Below are 8,967 nucleotides of genomic sequence, written 5' to 3'. Positions count from 1 at the left end.
TACATATATATATATATCAAGTTTCAATATTTAATATTCTGTTAGAGAGTAAGTTTTGATAAATTAAAGTAGAATTAATTAAAAAATATGAAGCTGGGAAAAGAAAGTTAAAGTTAATAAATTAAAGAAAGTTAAAGTTAATAAATTAAAGTAGAATTAATTAAAAAATATGAAGCTGGGAAAAGAAGTTAAAATACATAGAATAGATTAAAAAAAAATTTTTTTTTTCATATATATATATATATATTTTTGTATTTTACAGATCAATATTGTGTGCTACAACTTTGCTGTTATACATCGTATTAGTGAGTGCTAAATTATTTTTTATTTTAATGTCGAGATTGAATTTGTATGAAAATTTATATCTAGGAAAAACGAGTATATATTTATATGTATATATATGTATATGATGTTCTCAAATCGAATTTTGTTACGTTGAAAAGAACATACGTTGATTATTCCACATGCTTTTCGATATTTATCGTCCGAGCGACGAGATACGTAAAAAAAAAAAAATGGAGCTGTCGATCTATTTATTGAATCGTATATTTGCGTTCAATTTAAGTCATAGATCCACTCGCATAGCAGATAAGGGGCAGATATGGACGCGCGGCGATAATGTAAATGCGATAACAGCAAGCGGAATTTCTACTGCACGGCTCGACTGAAGGATGTGATTAATTTGAAATCGTTCCACATATCGAACAGTTCGTTTATAAATAAAGAGATGACTTTTATATTTTTATCTGCCTATAAAACATCATATGCGATGTTGACGTCGAAAGCGAGACGCTGCGAGATTCTAGGACGGATGTGTTTCTCTGAAAATGTTCCTCTCGTAAATCCGAACCTTAGCACCGCGTGAGCGGCCTAAATTCTTCTTTCTTTGCTTCTCGTCTCGTTCGCCCTCTTATTGTCGAGAAAACCATTGTCTCCAAAACCGATCTCTGCTTACCCTCTCGAGTCCTCTCCGTAACAAACAAGGTAACAGGATACAAGTACTCCGAATCCCTCCATTCGTAACCTGCTCCTTCTGATCATTCTTTCTCCTTCTCTCTGTCTCGCGTGAACCCGTGCGCGCTTTTTTTTTTTCTTTATTTCCTTTTGCCCGCTTCCTTTCGAGCTATGTGCTCTCTTTCCTCGTCGGGTCGAGATCGGCTTCCACCAGCTTGTCGAGCGATTTATTGCCCGACCGCTCTACCACAAACACAGGACTGTTTAGCCCCGTTTTCTATCTCGTAAAGGGTAGAATAGGTAGGTAGGTAGAGGATCGGTGCGGAACAAGAAGGGACGAAAAAAGATGAGGGACGCGAGAAAGGCAAAGCAATACTAGGCGAGAAAAGTGGATTGTGGTCGTGTACATGTGGCCGCAAAAATGCCGACCAGCCAGTTTTTGTATGTCGTTCCGAAGAAACATTCTTGAAAAATTTATACGTTCTTTAATTAATGATTATTAATGTTTCCGCGCGAGTTCTTGAAACGCGTGCACGCCCGCGTGGTGTGCAAGCGCGCTGTATCGTAACTTTTTTTAATTAGGCATTACACACAGACACCGATAATATCCGCGAATTAAAATAATTTTATAATCGACGACGCCATTAGCGCGGTACGCAAGGTTAATGATCCCCGCTGCATTAATGCCTCGCGGAAAGCGCGATTTCGTTCCACCGCAGCAGAGTGCGAGATAAAATTTTTAATAGCGATATAATTGTACGTGCGAATCTCCGATTTACATCCGATGGAGGAGAATGAAAAAAACAAACGGATTACCGAGAAAAAAGGAAAGAAAGAGAGAGGTTTGCGCGATTTAATCGCGTCTCTATCTCGCGCGACGATATTTTATAATGTCACAAGGGGACGGTAGGCAGTTGCCTGTCGTCGTTCGCGATCGATAACCAACCGGCTCGTCGATCGAACAAGACAAACGCAATTGTCGACGGGACTTTCCGGACGTGCGATAAAGGATACGATGGGCAGGACCAGGCACGACGCGGATTAAAACGCGTATCGGTGAATGGAGACGTTTTTCCGTAATGAAAAGCAGACTGGGGTCGTAAAGAGAGAATTCAAGCGCAATCGCGGCGATCGAGCACCTGCCTACAGCAGCGAAAGAGAGATCCACAATGGGGAGACAAGGTTTCTGCCTGTGCCTGGAAGTCGTGAAAATAATTCCTTACCTTTTAAGGTATGCAACGCGCGCGGGTAGATATAAGCCGACGAGTGTGCGTGCCCCGTGTTCTCGCCTTACGTGGCGCGTCTCTTTCTCGTTGGCTTAAACAGGATCAAGCAGGTGTCTCTATTGTGAGCGTATCTGCGGATTCTCGCTTCTCTAACGCACGGGTCGGCCGGCCCTCGATAAATAGAGATATAGTTTATAAAAAACTACCTAAATAATTAATACTTTAGAAAATAATTATTAGTCACAATTAAGAGAGAGGGTTCTTTAAATATATACATTCATTTTTTTTAAATATATATTTTTAAAAATCCATAATTTACGGACAAATAATTTTTCAAATATAAACATGAAATATGATAATAGATAAAATTTCAATATTTATAAATATTCAAAATAATTATAAATCTTTAAAGTTACGCAAAGTTGAAATATTTTATATGTGAAATATTATATAATTATTGCAAATATTTTATTAAATATTTTAAAAATATTTAAAAAAACAAAACCTACAAAATTTTATATATATGTGTTATATTATATATATGTATATACATATAATAATGTAACATCATTATCGCGGAGATAAAAAGCATCTGTGTGCTTATGTATATATTTTGATAAATAATATATAATAAAAATAAATATGCACGTTGTCAAGATCAAGATTATTGGGAGTGAGTCCCCAAATATACTTATTTATAATAATAAATTATATTGCTCACCCCACGATTGTCTTGCCGTTGCTCCCCGAGAGCCTCTTCTTCTCTTCTCTCGTTCATTCTTTGCTGCTCCTTCACGATACTCATATGACGTACGTACTCACTTGCGAAAACACGATTAATTATAATCGCGCGGCATTTAATCAGCAAAATATAATGATTGTATAAAACTTTGCCTATCACTTTGCACTTTCAACATTAATCGCACACAACGCTTACTTTATTATATTGCTACAGAATATTATGTAATGACTATTTATAACTTAATGACACATTGGATCGTCCGAAAATGCAATCGAAATGTAGTATTACACGCGCGATACATTTCGAACACGAATTTCGCGAGATTATTGTATTACGCTTTAAATGGATATGAATATATATGCATAAATCGTGCGAAATATCTACTTCGAGAAGTAGCATCGCTTCGACACGCTTACGAATTGTTAATTACTAATTGTTAATTACTAATTGCTAACAGTAAATGATCGCGTTTAGAAAAATTATAGACGACACACAGAGAGCTACTACTTGCTCGCGTCAGTCTCACTATACGAATGACAACAATGTAAGCTGACGACATATGACAACAATGGAATTATAACATAATAACAACAACGTTTTATACACAATAGCGCTCTATACACCACATTCCGACGCGCGGAGAAACGGAAAGATTATCATTACACAATCGATGTTCGTACATTACGGAAGGTGTAATATTTGTCGTTCATCAATATAAAGTTCTATTATCTTAACAAGTCCTTATATATACATATATTCGTTATCTTAACGAAATATTTAACACGTGTAGATACGTTCGAGAATCTTAACGTTAAGAAAATGATTATTGCCTTAAATATTGCGGTGAAACAATAGTTAATAATTAATTCTTTATCGTTTCGATTCCCATTTTAAATGATTAAATCGCGTGAGATATCTGTTTCGATAAATGGTTGTTTCGATATACGTTTGCGAGTCGTTAATCTAATCGTAGAGAATATTAGGATAATAATTAGTTCTTTAATGCTTCGATTCGAATATATTCCACGTTAAACTTTGAATCTTTTGTCAATGTAATTTGTTAGATGTAATTTGCCTATTATTTTCGAATTGGAAACATACAGTAATTCACGAATCGAGTAATTAAAGTAATGAGAAGCAGTGACAAATTAATTGTTTATTAATAATGCGTGCCCCGTGTTCTCGCCTTACGTGGCGCGTCTCTTTCTCGTTGGCTTAAACAGGATCAAGCAGGTGTCTCTATTGTGAGCGTATCTGCGGATTCTCGCTTCTCTAACGCACGGGTCGGCCCTCGATAATATTTCCTCGGATAATTTATTAAACGTAGTGCGCACCCGCGTCGCGTCTCACGCTTACAAAGATTTTAAACAGAAGCCTGATTTATGTATTTATTATACTTTTCTAGGAGATTTTGAATATATAATTTAGTGTGCGGTAATGTATCGTCGATTTTTCGAAGAAATTGTACACCCGGTTTTTAAAATAGCGCGCGCACAAATGTTCCGGAACAACGATGATGTTTCACCGTAACGAGCCGTTTGCGAATTATCGCCCCTCGGGCACCGAAACCGCTCTCGTAGACTTTTAACCTTAACGATGACTGAGCAATTGACCGGTAATGGCGGACCTTTATTAGACATCGTCGAAGTCCGTTACGCTCGAGCGGCGTCTTTAAAAATACATACGGTCGTCGTAACGGACTTGTCCAACCGGATCGTTTATCGTTTCGCCGCATGTATTATCGATCGTGTCGAATTAATATATAATGTCGGTGTATTAATTCCTAAAGCGTCAACCGGCGCGCGATAACGCATTGTGTCGAGTTGTTTCCGTCGACGGTAAATAACCGTTACGCCAAACACGGCAAATCTTTATTGCATATATGTAATAAACAATCTAAACGTCGTAAAACATGCATTCCGCTCGTGTATGGACAGACCAAGGTTGCAATGTTGTTAATACATTGACCGATGTATATGCCGATATATTGTTTCATTCGATAGTCTATCTGTGATTGCTGCGCGAAAAAAAAAAAAAATATTTCGCGCTCTCTTTTTCGAATTTTCCATTTGGCGACAGGGCGATAAAAGTAAATAGCACGATCGTCGATCGTTTTAGATTTCGCGACGGCTTACGCAACGGCGTTATCGACGCGCAAACGAAACGATTATTAGTACACGGCGTCTCTAACGACATGTGATGAAAATTTCGCGCTCACGATGGCCTAATCTAGCGAATAAATAAACGTTCGTTTCCGATGATGCGGGACGAGGAAGAGGTGGGGAAACGTGATTCAAAGCCCCGGCGTGACATAAATATTTGTCGACGATAATACTTTATTCCCGCCTCCGGTTAGCGGACCCCTGGCTTCATCGTACTTACACGCACATGCGGGAGATACGTAGTAGTAGTTATAAACATCGTCTACGCAGGTGACTGTGTAACAGCACGAGATAATCAATCCCCGAGTGTCTGAAAACTCTAGCCTATCCCTTTTCCTTGCTAATCCTCTTCCCTTTTCTCCCAGCAGGCTCAGCGCGTAAATATCTCGTGCATTAATGAGTCATTATCGCCGTACCGTTATGGCATTCGTCCGTGCTTACGGGCAATGCATTACGAGCTCGGGAAATCTTTTCATCACTGTGCCGGGGCTCGCGCCGGGAGTTAATCCGGATGAAGGTGGATAAGAACATAGGACGGGGATGAAGGAACATGGAACGTAAGGGGAATCGGAAAGAAGGCTAAATCCATAGATAAATTTTACATTTATTTTAGTAAAAGGCCGAAATAGCTTTGCAAACAGTCGTCGTATTGCACAACAAAAGAGGGTAAACTAAAAATGCAGAAATATATAATATAATATCAATATCTATACTCTCACATTCGGTGCCTAATATTAGACAGATATTATTTTCTCTATAATTATATTGCAGATTTTGTATAATATAAAACATTTATCTATTCATGCGGACGCGAATAATTATGAAGTAATCAAAATGTTGTGATTTTTTTTTTTCACAAAGTGCCTATTAACTAGAGAAATTAGAGTTGCATGTGGAATGTCGAATATCTATTAAGAGAAAGAGAGAGAAAGAAAGAGAGCAGCGTTCGTTTTTGCGTTCGATCGCAATACTCGGATACGCTGCGAGGGGGATTGTTTGTTTTTAATTTGCCTCGCAAATACGTTTTGCACGCGACAAAATTTAATGAATACTCCAAAGCGTTTGCCGCTTGTGTCACATCGTATCGAGTCGCGCGCAATTTAATAACTCCCCGGGCTAATCGCGTCGAATGCATAGAGGAGGAGCGAAGGGGTTTCATATATATATATATATATTTTTGTATTTTACAGATCAATATTGTGTGCTACAACTTTGCTGTTATACATCGTATTAGTGAGTGCTAAATTATTTTTTATTTTAATGTCGAGATTGAATTTGTATGAAAATTTATATCTAGGAAAAACGAGTATATATTTATATGTATATATATGTATATGATGTTCTCAAATCGAATTTTGTTACGTTGAAAAGAACATACGTTGATTATTCCACATGCTGTTCGATATTTATCGTCCGAGCGACGAGATACGTAAAAAAAAAAAAAATGGAGCTGTCGATCTATTTATTGAATCGTATATTTGCGTTCAATTTAAGTCATAGATCCACTCGCATAGCAGATAAGGGGCAGATATGGACGCGCGGCGATAATGTAAATGCGATAACAGCAAGCGGAATTTCTACTGCACGGCTCGACTGAAGGATGTGATTAATTTGAAATCGTTCCACATATCGAACAGTTCGTTTATAAATAAAGAGATGACTTTTATATTTTTATCTGCCTATAAAACATCATATGCGATGTTGACGTCGAAAGCGAGACGCTGCGAGATTCTAGGACGGAAAAGAGAGAGAGAGAGAGAGAGAGAAAACGGGGAAACAAATCGAACGTATATTTTGGTCCGTGAAAAAAATTGAATTTTGTGCGCGTTTTATACGGGATACATTTCAATAACAAATACAATCGACGTGAAAACATAACGTTGCGGCCGTTGCACAAAATGCAGAAAAGATACGCAAAGGCGGAAAAGCAATTACCCGCAATCATTGATCCCTTCCCTGTTCCCGTGTAATTCGCCGCGACACAGGGAGATGATAATCGTTAGATATATTGGCTGGCTGGAGATTTCGAGTGGACCGAGTATACAGACCAAGGTCTCAATCCCTCTCCTCGAAACTCTGCTTATCGCGCCGTCGTCGCACCCGGCGCCAACGGCGCGATGGCATTGTCACTTTTGTGAGGGGCTCTTAACATCTTTTCGAGAACGAAAGGCCACTCCGCGTGTCGCGCCATAGTAGATAGGCAGCCGAGTCGAGAGTGCTCATATGTTCGCTCGCTTGGGAAAAATTCATTTGCGACTCTCTCTCTCTCTTTCTCCCCTCGTCTACGAGGCCCCTCTCGACTCCTCGAGTTTCGAACACGTCGATTTTGATGGGGTCGAACCGAACAATACACACAGCGCAAGTTTCACCAGAGAACGATCTCTTCGTTGTTTCAAAGCGTGTCATTCGTTAGCGCGTATCAGACGCACGTGTGACGAATTTTGGTGGAAAGAGAAATACCGAATGCGCGGTCGATCAAATTCGAGATATTTCATCATCTAGACGATAGTAATCTTCCGTGACAGTGATATATTTTTGTAAAAATATCGTCATGCTTTAAGCAGAATAAATAAATTTCACGCTTGTATAAACGTTTTGTTTCGTTTAGATACGCGTTTCAATTATAATCGTGATAATGCAGAAAACCGATCTGGCTCTTTCTAATTTCTTGAATTAACACGCGGAAGTCGTTGGGGAATATTTAACCGACCGAAACTTCTCTACCTCTCTCTTTCTACCCATCTAACTTTAGCGAGAGGCGAATTGAACCTCTTTTTCGCGCCTTTCCCCTTTCTCTCTTCCATTACTCTGATATTCTCTCTCTTTTTCTCTCTTATCCTCTACTTACTCCCCTACATCGTCACGATCCGGTTTCTCGACACCTCATCCCTCCATGCCGTCCGACGTGACTGGAGGTATCAATCTCACCCCCATTCACGACCCCTGGAAACGCCGTGTTGCCACTTCATTACCTCGTGCACCATAGTGCCGATGTACGGGTTTTCGGGGAAGAAACCAGGGGTGGCTGGGGTACAGTCCGCGAAGAAAATAAATCACGTGCCAAGAATTGCAGAGTGGAAACTGGGATATACAAGCGCGAAACTAAAAAAAAACAAACTAATTCGTAAAAACGGAAAAAGGAATTTTCTCATTCCACAAGAAATTTTTTTCCTCGTAATTTGACGAGTCTCCGTACAGTATGTTAGGTACAAATATCTAAAAATAACTCTCGGCGTATGTAATATGAAGCGCGTTTCGGAATTTAACGAAACGCATGTTATATGCAATATTTAAACGAGTATGATTTTAAATCGCCGCAATCAGTCGATACGTGCGTATATATGTCGAGAACGACAAATACAAAAATACCTGCCGCCAGTATACGCGAACGATAAATGTCGAGAGCCGGGTAAAAAAAAAAAAAAAAAAAAAAAAAAAAAAAAATTCCCCAACACGGGCATGAAAACACGCACCAACATTTCTATGCATGTTATACACGCGCGTACGCGTCGATTTCGTTAAATCGTTCGAAACAAAGCGTTCTCAAGGCATTGTCAGACATTTACACGATTGCATTCGAAAACATCGAAGAATAGAATATCGAGGAATAGGTTATCTTGTTTATTATTCCACTCAGAGTTACATCGACAGCAATTATATCGAGAAATAGAATTAATGAGACGACGAAGCAGATCGGAAAAGCGAAAGCTTCTTTCTTGGCTGTCGGGCATTTCCCCCTTTGGATGCCAATCGTCGGCCAATTTGTCGCGTGGCAACCATTTCCGGCCTATCGAAGGGCCACCATACATGAGCCTCCTGCCCTCGATTGGTTGGATACATATCTGCGGTCAGGCAAAAGGACGATTGATGGGGGCAGCGACGG

Source organism: Formica exsecta, unplaced genomic scaffold (genome assembly GCF_003651465.1).
Source record: "Formica exsecta isolate Colony F162 unplaced genomic scaffold, ASM365146v1 scaffold3, whole genome shotgun sequence".
Taxonomy (NCBI): Eukaryota; Metazoa; Arthropoda; class Insecta; order Hymenoptera; family Formicidae; genus Formica; species Formica exsecta.
This window is presented reverse-complemented; position numbering follows the sequence as displayed.